This window comes from Marmota marmota, unplaced genomic scaffold (assembly GCF_001458135.2).
Source record: "Marmota marmota marmota unplaced genomic scaffold, marMar, whole genome shotgun sequence".
Classification (NCBI taxonomy): Eukaryota; Metazoa; Chordata; class Mammalia; order Rodentia; family Sciuridae; genus Marmota; species Marmota marmota.
In genome coordinates, this window is record NW_026000137.1 from 6,363,479 (window position 1) to 6,389,596 (window position 26,118).

Sequence of the window (26,118 nt, forward strand, 5' to 3'; positions counted from 1 at the left end):
GTGGGGTCGGGAGTGAGGTGGGGTCGGGAGTGAGGTGGGGCGTCAGAGCGTGGGTGGGCAGGGTGAGGGTGGGGCCCGGAGTGCTGGAGTGCGGGCGGGGTCGGGAGTGAGGGTGGGGTCGGGAGTGAGGGCTTGGCTGGGAGTGAGGGTGGGGCTCAGAGCGTGGGTGGGCCCGGAGTGCGGGCGGGGTCAGGAGTGCCCGTGGGCTCTCATAGAGGGCGGGCCTGGGAGCCCAGGTGGGCTGGGAGTGCGGTGGACAGGGAATGGGGGCCTGGCCCGCCTCCGTGCTCTCCGTCTCCATCTGCTGCGGTCCTGACAGTTCTTGCAGTCCTGCTCCATCCCAGATGGACGCCACCCTGTGGCCCGTGTGGGACCTGGTGACCAGTTATCAGTGTCTGTTGTGCTTCTCAGGGCCAGTGCCACTATGTGTGGCTGAGGTGGCACAGGACGCCTTATGGGATCCCTTGGCAGACCTCTTGGAGCGGTCCGTTGGGCTTCGTCTGGTCTCTCTTGCCGAGGCCGGGCTTGGTCTCCTCTGGTGAGCTCTTTCATGACCACGTGTGCCTGGGTTTGGCTCTGTTTCCACAGGGTGATGCGCGCTAGGGGCCAGAGTCAGGGCAGTGCAGGAAACAGCGGGTCTGGTCCACCTGCCTGGCACATGGGACGGGTGCGTCTTGATTGGCACTACCTCCACCGGTGGGTTTGGGACTCCACGGTGCAGACTGTGGGAGAATAGAGAAGACATAAGCCGTAAAACTGGAAAACAAGGGTTTTAGAAAGGACACTTGCAGAGTCCACACGAAATCCAAAGACCATGCCACACACTGGAATCTCACGTAAGAGATTCGCTGTCAGAAGCAGGAGGCAAACTGCAAGGCTGTCCCTCTGAGGACAGCAGCAGCGTGGGCACTCAGGGCAGCTTAGAGCCTGCAAGGGGAATTCCATGCTGCTTGGCAGTTGCTGGGCGGGGCTGACCAGTTGGCACACGTCCTCTCGGAAGTTAAGCAGCTTCGCCAAAGAACTGAAACTTTGGAGCCACTAGATAAAATGACTCCTGACCTAAAATGGCGAATCAGAGGCCAATATTGATCTGATGCCAATAAAGGGACCCTCGCGGCAGGAGGAGACCTCTCTGGTACATGTAGGAGCAGGGGCCAAGGGGTGCTGGCCTTCTGGCCTCCTCCAGCCCGCCTGCCTTGCCTTCCGGGTCCTGGGGAGCCGCTCAGCCTTGCTGCGCAGGTCTCAGCTGCCTCTGGGAGAGGGCCACCCTTCTCCCCTGGCCACTCCAGCTCCTGACACCTAGGAGTGCTCTTCTCCTGGGCCTGGGCTTGGCAGTGATGTCACCTTTTTCATTGTTGTCCTTGCACTCTGTGGCTGGCTGTGTGCTTGGGGGACAGGGCGCCTGTGTGGCTTTAGAGGTCGGGATTCCCCATCAGCAGGGTCACCCACGTTGCCCAGCCCCAGAGGCTCCTGGTGTCCCTGTGGCTCTGGACACAGAGGCTGAGTGGGCAGGCTGAGAGGGAGGTGGAGCCATTCCGAGCCATGATGTGTGTGCCTTGGAGCCAGCTGGCCATGGACTGAACTATGGGCCGAGATAAACCTTTCCTCCTCTAAGTCGTTCTTGTTTTGGCCACGTGAGGAAAGCAGGTTCTGGACAGGTAAGGATGCAAGAACCCAGACTATGTGAAGCCACGTGGAGGCCGAGCCGCACCACGCAGGGAGTGAGTCTCAGAGGCTGAGTCTCATGGCTTTCAGTAGGGGAGGGTCGCAGGAGGCGCTTGGTGCTGCCTGATCCATCCTGCTGTGACACCGTGAACAGAAGAGCACTGAAGGTGGCGGGCCACCGGGAGGTGTCACACCAGGCTGGGGCATGTCCGAGCTGCATTGCATGGCACCTGCCACCCTGGGGGCTTCACACACCCGTGTCGCAATCCGTCATGCAGGTGTGAGTGTGAGTCGCCAGGCGCTCTGTGAAGTGAGGTGTTCGTGAATGGCAACCGACTTGGTTTCTCTTTCTCACTTACCTCCTTTTACTTTGAAAAATCTCACTTTCACTGGGAGAGGGATGGAATCAGGAGTGCTTAGGGCCCAGAGGGGGGCTTCCTCTGTGGGACAGTTTGGGGTGAAGAAAACCCAGGTTCTGGGACTTTGAACACTTGTAGTGTTAAATGCCTTAAAAACATTGTTTCCTGCCCTGGCCTTGTCAGTGGGTTCAGAGAGGGCCAGCGGTCTGATGCTGAGTCCTTCCTGTAGTCGTGGGGCTTTGGTGTGGAGTGAGAAACACAAGGAGCTTGCGGCCTTCCCCTGCACAGGAGGGCTGAACCTCCTGAGGCTAAGGCCAGGGCAGGGCTAGAGGCGCCCTGGTCCTTGTTGTCGGTTATTACAGTAGCACCTTGTAGGACAAGCCCACATACAGGATGCGACACAATGCCTGCATTGTTCAAAACCAACAAAGAAAAAAGTACCAACCCATAAAACAACAACAAAACTCAACCCCCGAGACAGAGGTAGCTCAGCCTCTTCTGCGTAGCTCGCTGTGACAGACTGCCACAGGGCAGTCTTGGAAGCAACTTGGGAAGCACAGAAGTGCATTTTCTCAACTCTGGAGGCTGAAGGGCCAAGGTCAAGGTACCAGCATGGTCAGTGTCTGCCAGGGCTGCTCTCTGCTATCTCTCTTGTGGCACTGGACACTGGTTTCGCCTGGCAGAGGGACAGAGGGGAAGGTGCCAGACTCCTATGCTGAGCCCTTTGGTGACAGCATTGATCTGCAGAAGAGGAGGCACTGTAGGACCCCACCCCCCTTCCTGCAGTGCTGCGTGCCTCAAACCATCGTGTTGGGGATTAAGAACGAGTTTTGGGGACACTCAGGCCACAGTGGAACGCCCTCAGTGTCGGTGATAGCTGCCTATGGTGACGCAGGATGCCTGGGCCCATGTGGACCTGGCAGCCTAGCCCAGAGTGGCAGGACCCACAGAGCCCCATAGACAACTGTGGCTCCACCGGTCTGTTGCCTCCTTTCAGGTACAAACTTGGCTGGAACGAGAAATCCCTAGAACACTGGTTAGCCGGCACATTGGGCAAGTCTGTGAGGGTGTTTCCATGGGAGGTGGACACGAGTCTGCGTGGACTGAGCAGAGATCCACCAGTGAGGGCAAGTGCAGTCGTTGGGGCCAAGAGAATACAAAAAGAGTGGAGCAGTGACAGGTCTCTCTGATGGAGCTGGTCTGTCTCTTATGGAGCTGGTCTCTCTGTTATGTAGTTGGTCTCTCTCTCTCTCTCTCTCGTGGAGCTGGTCTCTCTCTCATGGAGCTGGCCCCGTCTTGGGACATGACGGGTTCCCCAACATGTACTGCTGCAGAGGGCAAGAGGCCCTTGCGAGAGGACGAACCAACAAGGCTGCCCGAACTTGGAGTTTGGACCTCTAGGACTGTGAGCTAGATAAACCTCTTTTCCTTATGAAGCAGGCCACCTCAGGTATTTTGTCACAGGAACAGGGAACAGACCGAGACCACACGTACCCTGGCCGCCCCTGCTGCTGCAGTTGCCAGGTCACAGTACGTCCCTCCTTCCTCTAAACTCTGGAAAGCCTCGCTGGGATGCGTGACAAGCCACCTGGGCTGGCAGGTGTTTCTGTGTTTCACCTGAAAACTTGGTCAGGGAGAGACCTTGCCTCATTCTGCACACACCAAAGGCACTTCCCCTGTTTTAAACTCCATTCAGTTGCGATCTTTTTCTTTTTTTCCAATTTTTTATTATTTTTTTTAACTGGAAAATTTTTATTTTTTTAACTGGAAAATACCTGGAGTCCAGTTGCAAAGGAGTGTGGTGGAGTCTCTGGCCACGGTGGTGTGCTGCCGGCCTAGCTCCTAGCGCGTGCGCTGGGTGAGTGTGTGAGGTGTGTGCTTCTTGCACGTGTTCACTGGCCGAACCACAGACCAGGCGCTGTGCACTTCTGAGAGCTGGTGTCGGCTGAGGGGACACTGGGGTGTGTCCTAGAAGGGCACATCCCTGTGTCTCTCCTGCTCTCTGATTTTCTCTCCTCTCTGTCTCTCCCTCTCTCTGATCCTGTCTCTCCGTCTCTCTCCCTGTCTTGGTCTCTCTCAAGCCCTACCTCTGAGGCTACCGCCTACCGGAGGACTGTGTCCTGCTTCCCTCCCCGCGTGCCGCTGCCGTCCACACAGTCCAGGGAGTCTTCTGTGACGCTTTCTGACCAGCCACAGGGTGGGACGCAGGGTGGGACGGAGCCCGTTGCTCCTCAACCTGGTGACGGTCCTGTCCACGCTGGCTCTGCAGATGGGCTCGCGGTGTGCACCAGGCTGGGTAGAGGTGGAGTCCAGGCATCAGTGAGAAGTGCCCCCTGAGCCTCGGAGTGCGCGGGGGCTGGGACCCTCTGGGATGGTGTCTGTTTTGGTGCGGAAGAGCCATGGGAAGAGGGAGGGAGGAGCCGCTGGTGGCCAGGCTCCCAGGCACTCGCTCAGCAGGCTCTTTGTAGTGACGTGCCGAGATCTTGGGCACTGTCCATTTGGCAGGCTGAAGGGGCCAGGGCACCCAGAGTCAGGCCCTCCGGTGGGCACACAGCTGGTGTGGGGCTGGGACTCCCCTTGGCCCTCGCCCTGCTCTGGGAGGGCGAATGTCCCCCAAGGTTCCTGCCCGCACTGTGCAGGGTCCCCTAGTCGGGAGGTACCTGGCCACCACCTGCCCCACCCCAGGGCCTTCTCCACGTGGGCACCACAGTGATGCATGGACACCTGGTCCACAGCCGCGGGCAGCCAGGCTCTGGAGAGTGTTGGAGCCTGTGCCCCGGGGTCTCCAAAGACCAGCACTGGCCAGGGGAGATTTGTCCCTCCTAATCCAACCACATGTCACCTGAGACACACAGACATGTGCCTGTCCCTGTGCCTGACCACCGAATCCCAGACCGGCTAGGGTGGGCCACATACCACTGGGACCCTGGTGAGATGCAGGAGACCACGTGCTGTGTAGACCACTCTGTGGGGACCACACTCTGTGGGGACCATTTGCTGCATATGGTTTGGAAGTGAAATGTCCCCAAGGGCTCACGTGTTGAAGGCGGGTCCCCAGTGCAGAGAAGTGACCCGTCACGAGGGCTCTGACCTCGTGAGTGGATCAGTTAATCCAGGAGTTCATACTGATGGAGTCACTAGGAGGTGGTGGGAACCAGGCCCTGGGCCTCGCTGGACGAGTGGCCTCCGGGATGTGTCTTGGAAGGGTTGTTCCCGCCCTGTCCCACCGCCCCTCCCTTCCTCCTTCCTCCCCACTTCCTGGCCTCCAGGAGAGGCGACTCTCCTCTCCCATGCCCTCTCTCCACCATGTTTTACTTGCCACCAGCCCAACACAACGGAGCCAGCCAACTCTTGGGGAGACCTCTGAAAGCGCGAGCCCACATTGCTCTTCCCTCCTGTAGGAGAAGTTTCCTCCGGTATTTTGTCACAGCAGTGAAAAGCTGGCTAATGCGCCATGCTCTGTGTAGACCAGGCTCTTGGACCACTCTCTGTGTTGAGCACTCTCTGTGTAGACCACTGTCTCGTCCACAGCCCAGGTGTGGCAGAGCAGTGGGAGGCCAAAGAAAGTGCCAGAGACAGCCTGTGAGACAGATTTATTGGGGAGCACTTACTAGACAGCAGTGACTGCCCCAAGAAGAGTTTGGTGGCAGCAGACTGAAGGGCAGCACATCTGTCCCTCATGTTTTGTCCAAGGACACCAGCAGGATGAGTGACCCCTGTCCTCACCCAGTGCCTCCAGGTCTGCCCACTCACCACGGGGGAGGGCTGTCCTCATGGGCATCAGCTTGCTTAGTCTGCTGGTGTGACCAGCATCCCGAGGAGCAGCTGTCCTGGGCAATGCAGGAAAGTGGCTTTCTCCAGGGACACTGACCGGCCCTGGTTCCCACTGTGCAGGAGGGAAGCCAGTCCTTCAAGACAGTGTGTGTCCGACACTGCAGCCCAGGCTTGCTCCTGGTGTCCCTTAACTCGGCAGGTTTGGGGAGAAAGAGGAGAGGGGTGTTCGGGAACATGTCTTCTGTCCCCCTCCTCTTTGGGGAAGATGCACCACATTTGTGTACATGCTCACTGGGTAGACCCTGCTCTGTGCAGACCACTCCTCACCTTGACCTCAGGCCCCACTTCTCTGCAGCCTTTTAGCTCTGAGCTGTGGTTTGTGCAGAACTGACACCCTCTCTTGGGAAGTTATTTGTCTTTATTTCATCTCATTAATAACTTGTTATCTTTCTGCTTTTTTTTTTTCTGGTTTGGGAATGGAACCCAGCTCCACCATTGAGCTACATCTCAGTCCTTTTAAAAGTCATAAAATTTTGAGGCAGCGCCTCACTAGTTGCCCAGGCTGTCCTTGAAGTTGTAATCCTCTTGCCTCAGCCTCCTGAGAAACTCTTTTTTTTTTTTTGTACCAGGGATGAAACTCACGGGCCCTTGGCCACTGAGCCACATCTCCTGCCCTATTTTGTATTTTATTTAGAGACAGGATCTCACTGAGTTGCTTAGTGTCTCACCATTGCTGAGGCTGGCTTTGAACTTGAGATCCTCCTGTCTCAGCCTCCTGAGCCGCTGGGACTGAGTAACTCATATTTCTTTCACAAAATGCTTTCCAGTCCTTTGTGTCTTGTGGTTTAGAGGTGAGATGTCCCCAGAATTTAATGTGTGAGACGATGTGGGAAGTTTCAGAGGTGCACTGATGGGGTTGGAGAGCCTTAACCTGACCAGGAAACCAATCCTCTGATGGGGTTGACAGGTGGTAGCTGTGGGCAGCCGGGGTGTGGCTGCAGGAGGGGTCCCTTCTGTTGGGTCCTTGTTGAGCAGGGCTCTCTCTCTGCTTCCCGGGTGGGGCTTGGGCAGCTTCCTCTGCCACACACTTCCGCCGCCACGTGCTGCCTCACCTGGGCCTAGAGCGATGGAGTTGGCCGTCTATGGACTGAGACCTCCAAAACCACGGACCCCAAATAAACTCTTCCTCTTGTGATTGTCCTCGTCAGTTTTCTTGGTTGTAGTGGTGAAGAAACTGCTGTTTGTCACCAGGGCACTAAGGGGGGGTTCTGCCGCGAGCCCTCACTGACCCACCTGACCTGAGGCAGCCTCTGGTGACATGGCTTACGGTGCTGAAGTAGTTCCATTGAAGAAGTTGGCATCGTCCTCTGCAGGTATTGGCCACTGCTGATTTGGCTCCTGAACTTTTGTTCCAAAGATAAAGTCCCTGAGGACCCCTGCACTCCTCGTGGCCCCAGGGCCACATTGTGAAGGCAGGTGTGTCCCCTGGCTTCAAGCAGACTTGTGAGCGGATGAGGTGCTTTCCTGCTCTGCTGGCCCTTCTGCAGGGGTGGACTGGACCCCTCCAGCTGGGAGGGTGCAGGGCAGGGGTGCCCTGCAGGGCCAGCAGCTCCTCCAATCAGAGCGCTGACTTTCTCAGAACCCTCATCTCCCGCCTCCGTCCCCCCAGAGCGAGGGGCTGCCTGCGTGGGAACCTGAGTGCTGAGTGCCCTTGTGATCCCGACAAAGGGACCTTCCAACAGTGGGTGGGGCCCACTGAGCCCCCCACAGACAGGAGGGTTGCAGCATGGAAAACGTTTTGTTTGTTTTCAAAGACAAGAAGATTCAGTGCATTTAGGATGGATCAAGAGGGTGTGAGTTAGTTTTTCCAAAGTCTTCCAATCATTGCCCTTTTTAAAATAGCTGTGGATGTCATGGGAGGCCCGGTCAGAGGGGACCACAGTCAGATGCACAAGCTGAAGTCGCGTCAGAATGAGAAGCCAGAGGCACATGGACTCTTGGCCCTCGAGGACGGGGACGGGTATGATGGGGACAGGGCCTCTCTGTGAGCCCTTCTTAGATTCAGTGACTAGGCCAGAAATGCAGGTGCGGCCATTCTCAAGTCACATCTGGATCCACTGCTCACCCGCTCACCAGGCAAGCTGCACTGCATCGTCCTGGTCACCGCTGTCCTCGGAAAGTGAAGCAAGTTTTTCCCTCATTTCTCTCTTGGGTGAGATTATCCCCATCTGAGTGGATCAGGCTGAGGGCAAACACTGTCCCCGGGAGCTGGTCCACAGTGGGTGACAGGTCCCCCGTGAGCAGGGCAGGCCCAGTGGTGGAATGTGATTGGGTGTGTGTGTGTGTGTGTGTGATTGTGTGGGTGGCGGTCTGGCCATGAGATTTTTTTCCAGACAAGCTGTCGTTTTTCTGCATTAAAATAATAGCCTGATTAATTTTAATATTTGCCTGACTGTGCATCTAAGTCTGTGCACAGGGGGAAATTACTAATAGGGTGCGTGCCAATTTGCAGTGTGGGTGAGGCTGCCTCCGACAGCGTGGAGCTTTGTGCTCACCCCACCATGGGGGGATCACCCAGCAGCCGATCACTCCAGCAGCCTCCAGACAGCTCCACATAGGCTATTGAAATTCCAGTCATTTCCACAGCCGTTCCCACCTAGGTAATTGTCAACTGGCCCTTATCATTATTTATTATGCAAAATTGGATTTTTTTGAAGCATGAAGAATGAAGTAATTTCGTATGCAAACAGTTAAAACTCTCATGTGTATTCTGATTACGTACGTGTTGATAAATTCACTTATGATGAGTGACAGTGTGAGATTCCAGGGTCAGAGGGTCGATCTGTGGAAGACGCTGATGAAAATGATAAACGAAATGCCAGAAGAGCCCGCGCCCCTCGGGCGGGAGGTGCCCACGGCCCTGCCTGGCCGCTCTGTTAATACCGGGCTGTGATTGTGTGTGATGAGGACACCCTCATGCTGACGGAGCTGCTGCGTGTCTGGCCCTCCAGATGTTGCTGCTTAGAAATTCATACTGCCCTTTTGCCGGTAAATGCAGAACGACCTTCTCAGACCCCGAGGCTGTCGAGACCCCTATTAGTCCTAGCACCCAGTCAGGCAGGGCGCCTTTCCTCCCAGCAGGCAGATGCTCTGTCCTTTGTCACGGTCCGGTCCCCTCTCTCTTCACCACTGTGCCCTTAGGGACAGGCCGTGCAGCTGGGCCCACAAGATGGCTGAGGTGGTTGCTTCTCATCCTGGGGTTGGTGAGGCCTCAGCCCAGGCAGAGACCGGCCTTGAGCAGCAGGAGGCGGTGGCTGTGTTCTGGGCTTGATGGGCAGAGGTCCTTCGAGGGCCTCCCTGAGAGCCCTGGAGCCCACGGGGCTGCCAAGAACTGGGGAGACTCAGAGGCCAGGGCCTGGCTTGTCTGGAGTCCAGGCTGACCTCAGGGCCCATGCAGACGTGATGAAGCCAGTGGGCGGGGCTGAGCCGAGGCTGGGGGGGGGGCTCAGAGGGACGCTCCCACTCCCAGGGCGGCCGAGGACGTCTGGGTCAGCTGCCCGCGGGTTATGGATATCCATGGTTATGGATGATTCGCGGTTTCCGTCACTGTGCCCTCGAGAGCGGGCGGTCCCTGCAGTGGAGGTTTCAGGGACCTTCTGAGAAGGTTTGTCTCGGCTGGGAAAGCGGGAGGGTCGAAGCCCCACCGCAGCACAGCGGGAGGCAGCAGGGCAGGCCAGTTCTGCATGGACGCTGAGTGCTGTTGGAGGTGGGGGGGGGTCAGGGTGCTCCCTTTAGTCGGGCTCAGCAAGTCCAAGATGGGCCCTGAGAATCTGCAGCCCACCGTGGACAGACACCCAGCGATCCGATGCGTGGCCTGAGGCCTGGGATCAGGGATGTGATCCTCCTTCACCTGAGAACAGCACTCCTTCTGAAAGGATCGTTTCTAGGGCAAACTCCCAAGCCCACACATGACACAGGAGGAAAGTTCTAGTCCCTCCCCAGGTCTTCACCAGTGCACATGGGGTGCTCCGTGTCCTGTGACGAAGTGTTGGGGCAGTCTGGGAAACGCTGAGGATGCTGAGCCCAGCGGCCACGACCAGGGGCTGGAAGAGGGAGGAAGGGCCCTCTCTGGAGCCTTCAGAGGGAACCCAACCCTGCCAGGGCCTCCATTTGCAGCTTGTGGCCTCCAGACTGTGAGAGGGCAGCTTGCCGCCTCCAGATTTCTTCTTTTTCCAGATTATTTTGGCGGTTCTGGGTCCCTGGCTTGTTAGGGTCTGTAAACAAGTCAGGATGGCGCCTGGCATTTTGCAGAGGGAGTGGTTGGTGAAGTCACGCCAGCGAGCCATTAAGTGTGGAGATTCCTTATTGGTTGACTGATGTATCTACTTTATGTTAATTAAGATAAGCTGTGTGGAATGTATATATACCTCTGTTGTCCTACAATAAACGGCTCCCACTCCTGCTGTATCAATGTACACAAGTTGCTCGACACCCCCCCCCGGTTAGTTTGCTGCAGCCGGACTGCGGCACTGGCTGTTGCATATGACTTTCAGAACCAGCTTCTCAGCTTCTGCAGAGACATCAGCTGGGGTTCCGGAGGGATCATGTTGACTCTGTAGGTCAGTTAGGGGACCGCTGTCATTGAAACCAGGTCAAGTCTTTCAACCCATGACCGTGGGACACCCTCCTATTACCTAGACCTTCTTCTTTTTTTTTTTTCTTTCTCCATCATTAGAAAGTCATTTATTTTAAAATTAGCAATAAAATAATCAAATTTACATTTAAAAAAATACAGAAACCCTTCATGTGTTGCACTCCAAACATTGATCCCCAGGCCTTGGTCTCGGATGACGGTGAAGGCCTGCGATTGCAGCCTGACTTCTCCCATCACAGCCATGGGGAGAGGGCGTCCCTGAGGCTCTGTCTGATGCTGGGTAGTGAGAGCCGAGGAGCCTTTGCACAGGAGCTAGTGGGCAGGCCTGGGTCGGGTGCTCTCTCTGCCTTAGAGAGCTTACAGTCAAAGCTGAAACACAGCTACACCCAAGTCAGGGAGACTGGCAGGGATCTAAGGCTACCTACGGCCTAGCAGCCACTACACCAAGATTTCCTGGCTGCTGCTTCCTCTGTGGCAAGAACTGGGAAAACCAAGAACCTGTCAAGCTCGTTCACCCAGTAGCAGGCAGTCCTGGGCCTCTCCCAGCTCAGTCCACCCACGACAGGACATCCCTAGGTCAGGTGGATTGCTGTGGGATGTCCCAGGGGAGCCTAGCAGACGCAGCAGGTAGGGAACGGTGTCAGGATCCACTCTACCTGCTGCACAGACACCGGAAACCAGCTCAGTCCTCAGTCTGAATATCTCATTTGATTCTCCCAGTTCTCTTCTAGAAAACAACTTTGTTGATGACATAAGAGCATCATATTTCTGCCATGATTCATTTGTAGGTAAAAAAAAAATGCAACTTACCTAATTTTTAGTCTAGCTCAAAAAAAGTATTTATTTTTGTGTTTTTTTTTAATTTTTGAGGCCATAGTATCTTCCTTTTCTAGTTTCCTATTTCCTGAGAAACAGACACACATACGTACATGCACCTCACATACACACTTTTAAAAATACACCTGAACACATGAGTGTTCCAAATCCTCAGCCTTTAAAAATGGCCACCTCAGATGACTGTCATCCTGGTCCCTCTTTGAGTAAACGTGAGAACACAACCTAGAGAAAGACCAAATTGGCCCCCAGGTGGATCTTATTAAAAGCTTAATCTGAAGTTGAATTTCAAGCAAGTCAACTTTTCGGACCAAAATGGCATCTGCCAGCCACTCACGTTTCCAGGACCGACAGGACTGGCATCCTGCCACACAGAAGTCTCCCATCTAACCCTACTGTTGCCAGACTTAGAAGAGTCCCTCTGCTTTGTTAAAGATACTCCCCTAGAAAAATGCCTGTGGTTTCCAGGAGAATCCTCCGTGAGGTAGAAGATGCAGCACTTGGGACAGTCTCTCAGGGGATCTCCAAGGTGCAAGGCATAATTGGGCACACCCCAGGAGGGAAAAAGCTGGGTCAGTCCTGGGGCCCAGGAGGAAAGGCACTTCAGTTGCTGGGGCAGGAGTTGGTTTTGAGGAGAACTCGGGGTTCATCAGGTGGGAAGGTTCCTCCAGGCCATTCAGACTCCATTCCCACCTGAAGATAAAGGTGGTGAGATCAGGCGATCTCAGTGCAGCAGCCCCTCAGGCCACTCATACAGCCCAACGGGAAGTCCAGCGATCAAGGCTAAGTGCCCAGCAGCACGACCACCATCACAGCGATGATCACCGATTTCTCTCGGGCCCGACCCTGGTGGTTCACAGCTCTTGCAGTTTCGTCTCGTGCCTTCTCACACGGTCCACTGTGTGCATGGCGTCCAGCTCTAGGTCATCTGACATCTGGCCCTGGTCCTCCACCAGCATGGCGCTGTCCATACACATGTCATGCAGTGTGGTGAGCCGTTCTAATTAGACCGTGGCCGCCATTAGAAGATGGCGCCGGCTTCCACTGTGGCCTGGGATAAACAACTCCTAATATGGAGAATTGGCACGCAATCCCTTACCACCCTATGAGAAAGGTCCACGTGGCAGCTTAAGATTGGTATGCTGGAGGCTTTATTAGGCTGTGCTTGGGCGCTCGGCGACGGGTCACTAGAAGATGATACATGACTCAAGGCCTGAATAAACTGCTGAAGGAAGAATCCTGTGTCGTGTTTTCCCTTGCCGGCAAGGGGTCGCGGCAATTGGTGGCCCGGACGGGGAATTATATTCCTCGAACCCAGGATCCAGAACTTTCAGCAGTCAGGGTGGTGCACCGGTAAGTTCCCAGGTAAAGTGGGAATCCGCAAGCAAATAGCGGGGCGCTCTCTCTGTAAATAAAGAGAGAGCGGAAAAAAGGACTCTCCCCTGTAAATAAGGAGAGAGCGGGGATTTTTGTACTTTCACTTTCATTATATCTTTGGAGACATTATGGGTGCTACCTCTTCAAGCCCAATTTTGTTGGCCCTAGATGGGTTGTTACATTCAAAAGGACTTAAGGTAAAGCAGAGCACTTTGCAGATGTTTTTGAGAGAAGCTGATATAGCAGCTCCTTGGTTTGCCTTTTCAGGGAGTCTTACGATTCCTAGCTGGGATAAGTTAGGGAAAGATCTGGATTTCGCTCATGAGCAAGGTACCTTGGAGGGTGGCGTTATACCACTTTGGAAGTTAGTTAGAGGATGTATAACAGATGGTAAATGCCACGAAGCTGTGAGTGAGGGTCAGGCTGTTCTTGAGCAACTACATGAGGAAAAATCTGAAGGATCACATAGTGAAGTGGCAGAGAGTATTAAGAGTAAGAGTAGTGAGAAGGCAAAAGAGCCTGAAAATAAAAATAGGAGAAGGCTCTACCCAGACTTGACCGAATTAAAAACGCCTGAGAACACAAGCGACTCAGAGAGTTCTGAGGACCTTGATATATTGTTACAACAACTACGTAAGATAAAAATGAAAAAGAAGAAAAAGGCCTACTGTAAGAAGGGGAAGGGAGCTAATATTGGTCAACAAAACTCTGAGGAGGAGGAGGTAGAATATCTAGAAGAAGATATGGTGCCTGTTGCCCCACCCCCGTATGTGGGGGGAAGCCAAGGTTCCGGGAGATCTTTTCATGCGCAAGTTTGGAGGACAGTTAATACAGATATGGGACTTGCATACCCTGTATTTCAGGACAATAACAGGGGAAGATATCATGAGCCTTTAGACTTTAAGATAATTAAAACCTTGGCAGAATCTGTCCGGACTTATGGCGTAGATGCCGCTTTCACCCTTACTCAGGTGGAGGGACTTACTAGATTTTGCATGACTCCTTCAGATTGGGCTAGTCTAGTCCGCGCTTGTGTTTCCCCAGGGAAATACTTGGATTGGAGAGCATTTATGCTAGAGGGTGCAGTAGAGCAAGCTGCCCAAAATCATGCAGCGGGACGCCCTGCCTGGGATAAGGATATGCTTTTGGGACAAGGCAGGTTTGCTAATCAACAAACAGGATACCCCCCTGAGGTATATGAACAGATTAATAACATTTGTATCCGTGCATGGAAATCACTCCCAAATAGAGGAGAAGTGTCTGGCAATTTGACTAAAATTATACAAGGCCCCACAGAACCTTTCTCAGACTTTGTTGCCAGGATGGTGGACGCCGCAGGAAAAATCTTTGGTGACCCTGATAGAGCAATGCCCTTGATTAAACAACTTGTCTTTGAACAATGTACTAAAGAATGTAAAGCAGCTATTACTCCTTATAAAAACAAAGGCATAGAGGCCTGGATGAAAGTCTGTAGAGAAATAGGTGGGCCGTTAACTAATGCAGGCCTTGCTGCTGCTGTCCTTCAATTATCACATAAATCCAGCCCTGTTGTCGGAAAGTGTTTTGGGTGCGGTCAAGGAGGACATTTTAAACGAGAATGTCCTAACAAGAAGGGAACATCCAAAATTGAGCCCACCTCTGTTAGCCGTCAACCGGGCTTATGCCCCAGATGTAAAAAGGGAAAGCATTGGGCTAATGAGTGTAGGTCCGTCAGAGATATACATGGTCAACCTTTAAAAGATAGAAACATGTCAAAAAACGGCCGGGGGGGCCCCCGACCCCAGGGCCCGCAAATATATGGGGCAATGGAAAATGGGACAATGGAAACCGAGTCATGGCCGTCCCTGCGCCATCCCAAGAATCGCGGAGAGCCACTGCAGGTGCCGCGGGACTGGACCTCTGCTCCGCCGCCAGACTCGTATTAACACCTAAAATGGGAGTCCAACTGGTGGAGACTGAATTTAAAGGACCTTTACCACCTGGCACTGTGGGCTTGTTAATTGGGCGTGCTTCCTCTGTCCTACAAGGCCTTCATGTTTTCCCTGGGATTATTAATCCGGATACGGTGGGAACAGTGAAGGTTATGGTGGAAGCTCCAAAAGGCATTGTGTCCATCTCCCCAGGAGACCGGGTTGCTCAATTGCTAATTTTACCCAGTTTACATACCCGCTTTCCTGCTGATTCCTTTTTAAGGACAAGTGCTGAAATTGGAACTACCGGAGGGAATTGTGTTTACCTGTCCTTAGATATGGATGACCGTCCCACTTTAAAGTTAACTATAGAGGGCAAATCAATTTTAGGTTTACTAGATACTGGGGCGGATCGTAGCATAATTGCATTAAAGGACTGGTCAAAGGGGTGGCCGGTGCAGCTCTCAAATCAATCACTAAGAGGTTTGGGATACGCTCAAGCTCCACAAGTCAGCTGCAGGCATTTATCATGGAAAGATTCTGAAGGACGTTCTGGCACTTTTCAACCATATGTGCTCGATCTCCCAATCTCTCTATGGGGACGTGATCTTATGAAGGACATGGGGTTTCAACTTAGTAATGAATATTCACCAGTTGCCCAAAAGATAATGCAGGACATGGGATATAGACCAGGTTTTGGATTAGGAAAAAATTTGCAGGGGCGTAGACATCCTTTAGAACCTCAACAAAAACTTGATAGACATAGGCTGGGTTTTTCTTAGGGGCCGCTGAGGATCAGGTGCCCATTACCTGGAAAACAGGGGAGCCGGTGTGGGTTCCTCAGTGGCCGCTCCCCTCTGAAAAATTGACTGCAGCTTATGCTTTAGTACAAGAACAATTAAAGTTGGGTCATATAAAACCCTCCACTTCTCCATGGAATACACCCATATTTATTATTAAAAAAAGGTCTGGAAAATGGCGGTTGTTACATGATCTACGGGCCATTAATGCTCAAATGCAGCTCATGGGACCCATTCAGAGAGGTTTGCCTTTGCTTTCAACAATTCCAAAAAATTGGCCAGTGATATGTATAGACATTAAAGATTGTTTCTTTTCCATTCCATTGCATCCTCAGGACTCCGAACGTTTTGCTTTTACTCTGCCTTCATGTAATCATGAGGAACCTGATCAAAGGTTTGAATGGGTGGTTTTGCCTCAAGGCATGGCCAATAGTCCTACAATGTGTCAAATGTTTGTAGGAGCGACCATTGTTCCACTCAGACAAAAGTATCCATTGTTAAAGTGTATACATTATATGGATGATATATTGCTGGCAGCCAAAACCAAATATATGTTGGAAGCAGCTTACACTGATTTGGTACATTTATTACAATCAAAGGGCTTGCTTATTTCACCTGATAAAGTACAAACAGGAGGTTCTATTGATTATCTTGGTGCTAGTATCTCTTGTAAAACTATTACACCCCAAAAGGTGACTCTCAGGACTGATAATTTACGTACCTTAAATGATTTCCAAAAATTATTGGGTGACATAAATTGGATTAGGGGTTATTTACATATTCCCAATGCTGAATTAAAACCCTTGTATGAAATTCTTAAAGGTGATTCAGACCTTTCTTCCCCTCGGCATCTTACTGAGGAAGCAAGGTCAGCGCTGCTGAAAGTGGAGGAGGCTATACAACATGCTAGCCTTTGCAGGCTTCAAGAGGATAAGCCTCTTCAATTATGTGTGCTCGCCACTGTACGGCAACCCACTGGAGTTTTATGGCAAGATGGTCCTTTATTGTGGATACATCCACGTATATCCCCTGGAAAATCCCTTGAGTATTATCCTGATGCAGTTGCTTCCTTAGCTATGTTAGGGATACAACAAAGTATACAATTTTTTGGTTTTCCTCCGACGTCTGTGATTGTCCCTTATACGTGTCAACAAATTCAAGTTTTGTGTGCTAACCTGGATAATTGGGCTATATTGCGATGCTCTTTTCCAGGAGAGATAGATAATCACTATCCTTCACATCCTCTTATAACATTTGTTAAGGAACATCCTATCATTTTTCCTAAAATCACTTCTTCTACGCCTATCCCAGGAGCTGCAAATATCTTTACAGATGGATCCAAAACTGGTATTGGAGCCTATGTGGTAAATGATCAACCTCCTATCCAACATCAGTTTGCTCCTGGCAATCCACAATGGGTGGAGTTACAAATTGTCATAAAAGTATTTGAACAATGTCCATTTCCTTTTAACTTAATCTCAGATTCTATTTATGTAGTTCAAGCTTTAAAGGTGTTGGAAGCAGTGGGTCCCATACACACATCAGGAGTAATGTCTTCCCTTTTTCTCCATCTTCAAACACTGATTTGGAATCGCTCCGCCTGTTTTTACCCTTTGCATATTCGAGCTCACACAGGTTTACCGGGTGCTCTTTCTGCTGGCAATGCCCAAGCTGACCTTGCTACTCGTCCTTCTTGGATGTTCCTCGTTTCCTCCTTAGACCAAGCTAGAAACTTTCACAGTAAATTTCATGTTAATGCACGAGCACTTCAAAAGCGCTTTACTATCTCCCGTGCTGATGCTCGCCAGATTGTCTTGGATTGCCCTAATTGCGTCATTTTGCATCATCCTCCTTCTGTGGGCGTAAATCCTCGTGGTTTGCGGTCTTTAACAATATGGCAAATGGATGTCACTCATATCCCTGACTTTGGCAAGCTTAAGTATGTCCATGTGTCTGTGGATACTTGTTCTGGCATTATCCATGCTTCTGCTTTGTCTGGTGAAAAGGCTGGAAATGTTATCACGCATTGCTTGGAAGCCTGGGCAGCATGGGGCTTACCACAGACCATTAAAACGGACAATGGTCCAGCGTATACTGGACGACAATTTTCTTCCTTTTGCAGCCAGATGGGTATCCAGCTTGTCCATGGTTTACCTTACAATCCACAAGGTCAGGGTATTGTAGAGCGTGCTCATAAGACTCTAAAAGAGATGTTAATAAAACAAAAAGGGGGAATTGGCTTAGGCCACACCCCGAAAGAGCGCCTCTCCCTGGCTCTATTTACTATTAATTTCTTGAATTTGGACATCCAAGGGCGCTCTGCTGCGACTAGGCACTGTTCGCCCTCTGCCCCGAACTTTGGGCACGTTAAGTGGAAAGATGTACTTTCTGGACAATGGTATGGGCCTGATCCCGTGCTGGCATGGGCACGAGGTTCCGTCTGTGTTTTTCCACAGGACCGGACGGAGCCGGTGTGGGTTCCAGAACGCCTGACAAGAAGAGTCCCGACATCAATCAACCAACAACAGGAGGCGCTACAACAATCTCATGATGAGGACCATCCTTCTACTGAGTGTCCTGGTTCTAATGCTGATATCGATGGTACAGGGGACATCAATGCAGTGGTGGGCGGTAGCTCGAACGTGGCCAATGCCGATGCCGGTTCATAGCAATTCTAGTGTTCTCCCCACTCTTTTTTCTACTTCATGTGAGATGTCTGCTCCTTGTGTTTCCCCTAGAGGGGACCAAGATCGGTCCTTCAATCTCTCCAGCATCAATCTCACAGGAGTTTTTTGCTTCAGTTTTTCCAAGGGTGATTGCATCCATTTAAAACTTAAGAACTTGACTAACTGGGAGGACCCATTGCAGTACAGTCGGATCTCGCAGGGAGTTTTGGGTGCAGTGCTCCTACAAATTAGCTCAGGGAAAAACCAGGGCTCAGGAAACTTGACAAATACTTCTGAGCTTAATATTACCACTCTGGCCATTACTTCCCAGGTGTTAATTCCGTTGTCTCCTTCTAATCAGACCTCTAATGCCACTCATTTTAAGGCTTCTCCTTATTGCACTCCTGAGTGTGGCTTCCCCCCAACATTCACGCCTTGCCAAGATCATTCTTGGGAGAAACATCAGGTCGCTAAAGGTTTCTCCCTTTCCCCCTCTCTTAAAAGATACTTGTATAATTCTTCCAACAATAATTCCTCTATAGGAGCAGGTTGGTCTTGGTTTCAATGGTTGATTTCCAATGAAAAGGGAGCCACAGCTGATATTTCCGCTTTGGCTCAATTACGAGGAGTCCAAAGTTGGCTGTTTAATGTTTCTGGCAGTACCCAAGACTCGGAGCGAGGTAGGAGGCTTAAAATTTCTGCAAATAATTCACAATTATCTAATGCTACATTACCCTCCGCAGCAGTCTGTCTCCAATCTCCGTTCCTGTTTATTTTGGCTAATGATACATCACAGGGGATGCTTAATTGTTCTAATATTACCTGCTATTTGTCTGAGTGTTGGAATGGCTCCTGGACTACGGCAGTGGTTATGAAAGTTCCGACCTTTGTCCCGATTCCGGTTACTGCAGATCCAGAGTCTTTTCCTATTGTTGAACTGATTAGAGCCCGTAGAGATTTTGGAATTACGGCAGCTATAGTGACAGCTGTGGCGGTATCTGCTGCTGCAGCAGTTACAGCTGGAGTAGCCATGGCCAGCCAGGTACAAACTGCTGCCACTATTAATCAGGTTATTCAACAAACATCCACCATACTTGAATCTCAAAGTAGAATTAATCAACACATTTTATCTGGGATTCTGGCTGCTAATCAAAGGATAGATCTGCTTCAAGCTCAAGTTGAGGAGTTGTTTGATCTAGTACATTTGGGTTGTGTCGATCAACGTGCGCATTTATGTATAACCTCTGTCAGATTTAATGATTCCAGAAATGCCTCCCGCATCATCGGGGAGTATCTATCCGGAACCTGGTCCATGGAAGCAGAAAACTTGATCCAGTCTCAACTAACTCAGATTGCTGTTTTGAATAGTACCCGTGTCGAACCAGTGACTTTGGGTCAATTCACCAGTTGGCTATCCTCTGCCTTTTCCTTCTTTAAGGAATGGGTGGGAGTGGGCATTTTTGGGGCAATGTGTTGCTTCGGTGTTATACTTTGTTTGTGGCTTCTCTGTCGCCTTAAAACTCGCCATGCACAAGAAAAGGCTATGATTGTACAGGCTCTTGCGGCCTTAGAAAATGGCATTTCTCCACAAATCTGGCTTGCACATCTTAAACAGTGATTTCTGGGCAGGGCCATTGCACCCCAAGTTAGTTTCACATTGCACTGGGATTGGCCTGTCCTCTTCCTTATTCTCTCCCAGTGCTGAATAGCCCTTGCACTCTGCAGGTCTTGTTACCATTGCACGCAGATGGGTTTCAGGACTGGTCTTTCTTCTCGGCTACAGACTCTTTACCTTCCTCTGGGGCTTAGGGATTGTGTTGCCAACTTAAATTTTGTCATTATTACCAGGCTACCTGTGTTATCCTACTTCTCGCCGTCGTCACGATGCAGGATGCGAGGCAAGGCACTGCACTTGAGTGATCCCTCAACGGACCTCAAGGAAAGCATGTCCTATTGCATGCGGGTTTGACATCCATGCCCCGCCCTACGAAAAAAGGCGTCGGCTGATATGGGACCAAGTCTAGGGAAGGGCCCTCCTTAGGACTGAACCATACATTGCAGCCACTCCTGCACAGTGGGATAGGACCTCTACTTTCGCCTGCATTGTTATATAAAACAGAAGGGGGAACTGTGGTGAGCCGTTCTAATTAGACCGTGGCCGCCATTAGAAGATGGCGCCGGCTTTCACTGTGGCCTGGGATAAACAACTCCTAATATGGAGAATTGGCACGCAATCCCTTACCACCCTATGAGAAAGGTCCACGTGGCAGCTTAGGATTGGTATGCGGGAGGCTTTATTAGGCTGTGCTTGGGCGCTCGGCGACGGGTCACTAGAAGATGATACATGAATCAAGGCCTGAATAAACTGCTGAAGGAAGAATCCTGTGTCGTGTTTTCCCTTGCCGGCGAGGGGTCGCGGCAATGCAGTTCTTCAATGCTGCTCTCCAGCCTCCCGATGTCCTTATGCCCACCCTCGGTCTCACGGAGGGTGGCCTTGGAAATCTGGGAGTCGGTGATCCCAGAAGTGAGGTGGCAGGTGGCCACTCGGCAGCATCTCCTCCCGCTCCTCTCCGTTGTCTCGTTGCCAGCAATCTCAAGCTGCCTGGGTTCGCCCTTTGCTGCGTTCATGAAAGTCCCCCGAGCCTCATTGTACCTGGCCTTCGCCTCCACAGACTTCCGAGAGAGGACGGCGGGCTGAGGTTTCCGGATCCCAAGGTCTGCTGATGAGCGGACCCCATCTCTTCCCTGTGCCTCTCCAGCTCTTCAGCCTGTTCCGGACACTGTGGGCCCTTGTCTTGATCTCGACTGCTCAGGGTCATCCGTGGTGTTAGGCTCTGGAATTGGTGCAGAGAGGGTGATACTCTAGAGTTTCTTTGCTTCCTCCACGTGCTCTGAGATCTTGCCAATGTTGAGCCGAGTCTCCTCCATCTCAGAAAAGAATCCAGCCGTGAAAGCCGTGTCGACCACCGCGACCTCCTCCTCCTGGGCCTCCTCCTCCTGGGTCAGCCGCTTCGCCTTCAGGGCTCCCGCCGGTCCTTCATCCTGGGGCCCAGGTGCCCGGAGGCAGGTGGAACCGCTGGAAGTGGCGGGGCGGGCAGCGGGCCTCGTTAGGAGGCGCGTCCCAGGCCACCGAGGCTCCAGGCTCTGCCTCGCCGCCTCCTCCACCCCCGCCCCTCCTCCGAGCGCTCAGAATCCGCTCCCGGCCGGCGCCCTAACAGACCTTCTGAAGTTCATTTCAGTAATGTCATGTAGTGTTTAGAGTACAAGGTTTACATTCCTTCTGTTAAATTTATTCCCATGTATTCTGTCCTTTTTGATGCTATGGTGAATGGGTTTATTTACTTATTTTGGTTCCAGGTATTGAACCCGGGACACTTGACCACTGAGCCACTTCCCCAGCTGGACTTTGTCTTGTATTTAGAGACAGGGTCTGTCTCACTGAGTTGCTCAGCACCATGCTGTTGCCGAAGCTGGCTTTGAACTTGGGATCCTCCTGCCCCAGCCTCCGGAGCCGCTGGGGTCACAGATGTGACACTTGCCGGGCTAGTGTCTGACTTAGTGTCTGTGTTGGCCGTTGCAGGTGTGCAGAGACTCAGCCCGTCTTTACATGTCCGTCTGCTGCTGACGCCTCGGCGCCTGCCGTTTCCTTCCTTGGGGCCACATCCCTCCTGGGGAGAAGGCGAGATCCCCGGGACAATGGGATGAGGGGGAAGGGGGCAGGATTCAGCCGAGAGGCAGGCTGAAGAAAGACCCCAGGCGCAGGACCCCCGGCAGACCCCGCAGCCCTGGGCTTTGGCCCTCCGGCCCCTCTGTGCCATTTGCAGAGTGGAAAGGTGAGCATCTGCCTGGAGGAGGCGGGCCGGAGACCAGCCTGCAGGAAGCAGTGAGCACTAGGGGAAGGACGGCAGAGTGGACAGCCAGAATGACACTCCTCAGCAGGAAAGGGACACGGAGAGCCTCGTGGCTCTCAGGAGAGTGACTTGTGGTGACAGCGATCTGACCCTCAGTGCTCTCTGGCTTCCTGTCTGATAGTGTGATCTCTCTCCTTCATGTGCTCGCACCCAGGGGCTCCCACCAGAGGCTCTCCTGCACTTTCAGCCTCCAAGACTGTGAGCTAGACAAGCCTCTGTTCTCTATAAAGTCATCCTGCCTCAGATATTCTGTTACAGTAACAAAAGTGTACTCATGCCCACAGACTGTTCTAGAGTGAGGCCTGTGAGCCAGAACTACATCCGACCTCCTCCATGGCACCACCACTCGCTGCTGTGTGAGCCCCCAGGTCACGAACCAGCCTCGAGTCCTTCTGGGACCTGGGCAGTTCAGGTAACTCAGTGGCCTCCGATTCCTCCTCAGAAGCCATAAAGAGACACTGACTTGACATTGGGCTTCCCCGCTCCAGGGCCACTGTGTCCAGACACACCTGCTGCACCACGCCGACGGCCAGTACATAACGCCATGTCCAGTCCTCCTGAGGCAGCCACTCCTGGGCACTGCTGGCGCCCAGGTGCCCGTCGGGGCCACGCTGAGTGCTTGGCTGGCTGCTCCGTCATCGGGAGGCTCTCCCATCTTGGGCTGGTCTTGCCCAGACCTTCCTCCTTGGAGGGGTCTCCTGGTCCGTCACCAGACCTCCTCCAAGCGTGGCACAGGTGGGCTCACAGCTGGGACAGCCCACTGCCCAGGGCAGGCTTCAGGTAGAGGTTTCTCAAGGAGGAGCCTCAGTGCTGAGAGCAGAAGGCTCTGGGCCAGGCGGAGCCGGCCTCTCACTCAGGCCTGCACGGGGTGTGTGGGAGGTGGCCGGCCTGAGAGGCTGGGCTGCCCCCTGCGCTCAGGCCCGGGGCCTCCCCCTGGGCCTGCTTTCTTAGGGTTCCTCTAAGACCAGCAGCTGGGAGCCAATGTTGTGCTCCATCCTTTCCTGGGGGCAGTGCGTCCAATTCCAGGCCTGGGGCTGGGAAGCCCAATGGCCAGTCCGTGTCTCCTTATGACTGCTGAGGAATCGGAGGCCAGTGGGGTACCTGACCTGCCCAGAACTCGACACTAGGGGAGCCGCTCAGCCTCCGCCCAGTGGAACGGCCTTCCTTGACCACCATGCCAAGTTGGAATCCAGGGAGACTCCTTCTGTGAGAGGATCTTGATCAGCCCTGGGGAGGGTGAGGAGGTGGGGGGAGACGGAACTTGCGTTTTGGGGCAGGTCTCTCTTTTCATTTATTTGGTGCTGGGATTGAGCCCAGGGTCACTAACCATTAAGCCACATCCCGGCCTTTTATTTTTTAATTTCGATGCAGTCTCACTAAGTGGCTTAGGGCTTCACTAAGTTGTGAAGGCTGGCCTTGAATTCCTCATCCTCCTGCCTCAGCCTCCTGAACTGTTGGGATTTCAGGCGTGTGCTACAGTACCCTGCTTGGAGGCTCCTTTTCAAAGAGGGGATGAAGGCTGTTTGGGCCACAATCTTCCTCCGAGGCACATACACGTGTGGGTGGATCTTACTTTTATCCAGGCCACTGCAGCCCATCAGCAGATTCTGGGCTTCCTGAGAGGGCTGATGTGGAAACTCTGACCTTCGTGGGCGGAACCCTTTCCTGGCGCTTAAAGCTGAGTAGATACTGGTGACTGGGAGGACGAATCCTTCGTTTGAAGCCTCTGGTTCTTCTAGCCAACCCAGAGTCCCAGGAAATCCATCTCCGTGAAGTCCCCATCAAAGCTGCCTTAGATCCTTGGAAAAGAGACAGAAATAAAACCAAGGTGGGAATCCAGTGCTGGGCCCGGGAAAGGGACGTTCCCCACATTCAGGGGACGTTAGTGGACCTTCTGCCCTGTGCAGACTGAGGACACCGGGAGGACCCAGAGACAAGTCCTGCCTGACACTACTCTGGTCGTGAGAGGCGTGAGGAGGCCACAGGCCCCAGCTGTGAGCGAGGTCTGCCCAGCGGTTCAGTGGTGGGCAATGCCGGCCGGAGGCTGAGGCGGCCACACCTGAGCAGGACGCCAGGGGTCAGTGTCTGTCCCCGAGGGACGGGATGATGCTGCTGGCACAGCACAGCCCTGAGAGAAGGTGTGATCTGGTGTGTCCCCAGGGGAGCAGGCAGAGGGCTGAGGTCCAGAGAGGCCCGGGCACACCTACAGGAGGGGGAGCCCGGGGGTTGAAGTGACATCAGACCAGCCTCTGGAGGAGGGGCTGTGGCTGTGGGCGTGGGCTAGGGGGACAGGGGCAGGGGCAGGGGCAGGAGGGGCTTCGGCAGACCACGGGGAACCCGGCTCGCCCGGCTGCTGAGGATGGGGGGCAGTCGGGGAGGGTGAGAGATCTAGGGGTGGAGGCAGGATCTGGGGGTGGGGAAGGAAGACGGGACCCAGAGGGAAACTGGGCGACGGGCGTGGGCAGAGGGAAGCCCGGGGCTGGGCCGGGTTCTGGGGAGCAGCCTTGCTCTGACCCTGAGCTGAGGGCCTGGGATCTCGGGGAAGGTGGGGCTGCTGGGCTGGGGCTTCCGGCGTCCACAGCCCGCGGTGCAGGAGCAGACCCGCGGGGAGTCACGGAGTCTGTCACTCAGTGGCCTTCCGCTGGCCCAGCGCTGTGGCCAGGGGCTTCCTCACAGGCTGCTGCTTGCAGGGTCCCGGGAGAGGTGGCTCCGCTCCATCTCTGGTGAGGGCTGTTCATTTCTAGACGCTCTTCAACTGTCACGTGTCGTATGTCCAGGATGCAACCTCAGCGTGAGCCCAGAGTGACCTCTGGCCGTGGCTGCAGCGCTCCGTGTCCACCCCCAAAGGGGCAGTGTCTGCACACAGATCTGAACTCGCCGAGTGGGCTGACCGGCCGCCTGCAGTCGATAACCCTCGGTCAGGGATGGGCAGCGGGCGCCTGCCGGACAATGGAAAGCAGTGCGTGGAGAGGACCTGTTGAGGCTGCGATGCCTTCGATGACATTGACACAGAAGCAGATGGGTGCCAGGTCTGTCTGTGTGGCACAGGGAGCCCCGTCATGGGAAGATGCTTTGGGGCCTTGGGGACACTGTGCAGGCACGGGCTCCCTTCTGCTGGTTGCTGGTGTGGGCTCCATTTGGCCCCAGAAGCTCTGACACCCGCAGCCTGGTGTGGCCAGCCTCCCGTGCTGGCTGCAGCCCGTCCTCCCCAGGGCAAGGGCTCCTGCAGCCGGCAGAGCGCCCCATCGCCCCGCCGCCCGGGTCTGCTGACTGTGCCCAACACGCACCTCTTCCCTGCTCTCTCCCTGACTTTCCTGTTAGGGCTCGGCCTCTTTCTGAGTTCCTGTCGTTTGTAGTAATGGGCTGGCTGCTCGGTTAAAAGGAACAAAAACTTACAATGGCTGTGAATTGGCTGTGTGCGTAGCGTGTCTGCCCAGCTAGTTGGAGGCTCTGGTTTCGAGGATGTTCTGGGCTTGCTGCGTGGCCTCTTAGGGCCTCTCACCGTGGGACCTCTGGGCTCCTGCTGGGCCTTCAGGGTGTTGGCTCCCAGGGCACTTGCGTAACTGCAGGTTAACATACAGGAGCCCCGAAACCTGCAAGCAGGAGTGTCCACAGGAGCCTCCGCAGGAGTGCCCGGCTGCTAAGAGGCCGTCCCCTGTCCCTGCTTCCTGAGGGCCATGCGTCCTGTGCTTTGAAGGATATTGAGGGAGAGTAGAGGGCAACTCTGTGAGAGGCGGGCCCTGCTGAGAGTCGGGTGCTTTGGAGCCCTTGTCCTTCGGGGGGTGAACATTTTGGGGTGAGCTGGGCATGAGGAAGAGCACTCTGCTCACTGGCTGTGAGCTCGCTCAGCCGTGGTCTAGGGGTGCCTCGAGGAGCAGGTGGCCTGGCCCTTTCGGAGCCTTGCCAGGTGCCCTGGGGCCCGCACTTTGTGAATGGAAGCAGATTGCACGGGGGTCAGTCTGGCGAGGCTGGTGCTGGGCCGGGCTGGGGCTTCCTGGCCCAGGCTGATCAGCAGCATCAACCGCACGCAGTCCCCTTTGAAATGCCTGCTGCCCTCCCAGCTCCTGAAGCTGAAGCCCAATGTGGATCCCAGAAGAGCTGGGGAGGAGCTGGGGAGGACTCAGGGTGTGCTGGGGAGGAGCTGGTGAGGAGCTGGGGAGGACTCAGG

At 53.7% G+C, this 26,118-nt stretch overlaps 1 long non-coding RNA gene and 1 pseudogene across 1 annotated transcript; one reads left to right on the forward strand and one right to left on the reverse strand.

The window, feature by feature from the left end:
* The first annotated feature begins 2,546 nt into the window (after nt 1-2,546).
* On the forward strand, nt 2,547-13,716 carry LOC125611223. The gene is made up of 3 exons (XR_007341359.1): nt 2,547-2,557; nt 5,556-5,560; nt 13,326-13,716. It is a non-coding gene; the product is annotated as an uncharacterized LOC125611223 (long non-coding RNA).
* LOC107156295 lies at nt 11,670-21,080 on the reverse strand (annotated as a pseudogene).
* Between the last annotated feature and the right edge of the window lie 5,038 nt (nt 21,081-26,118).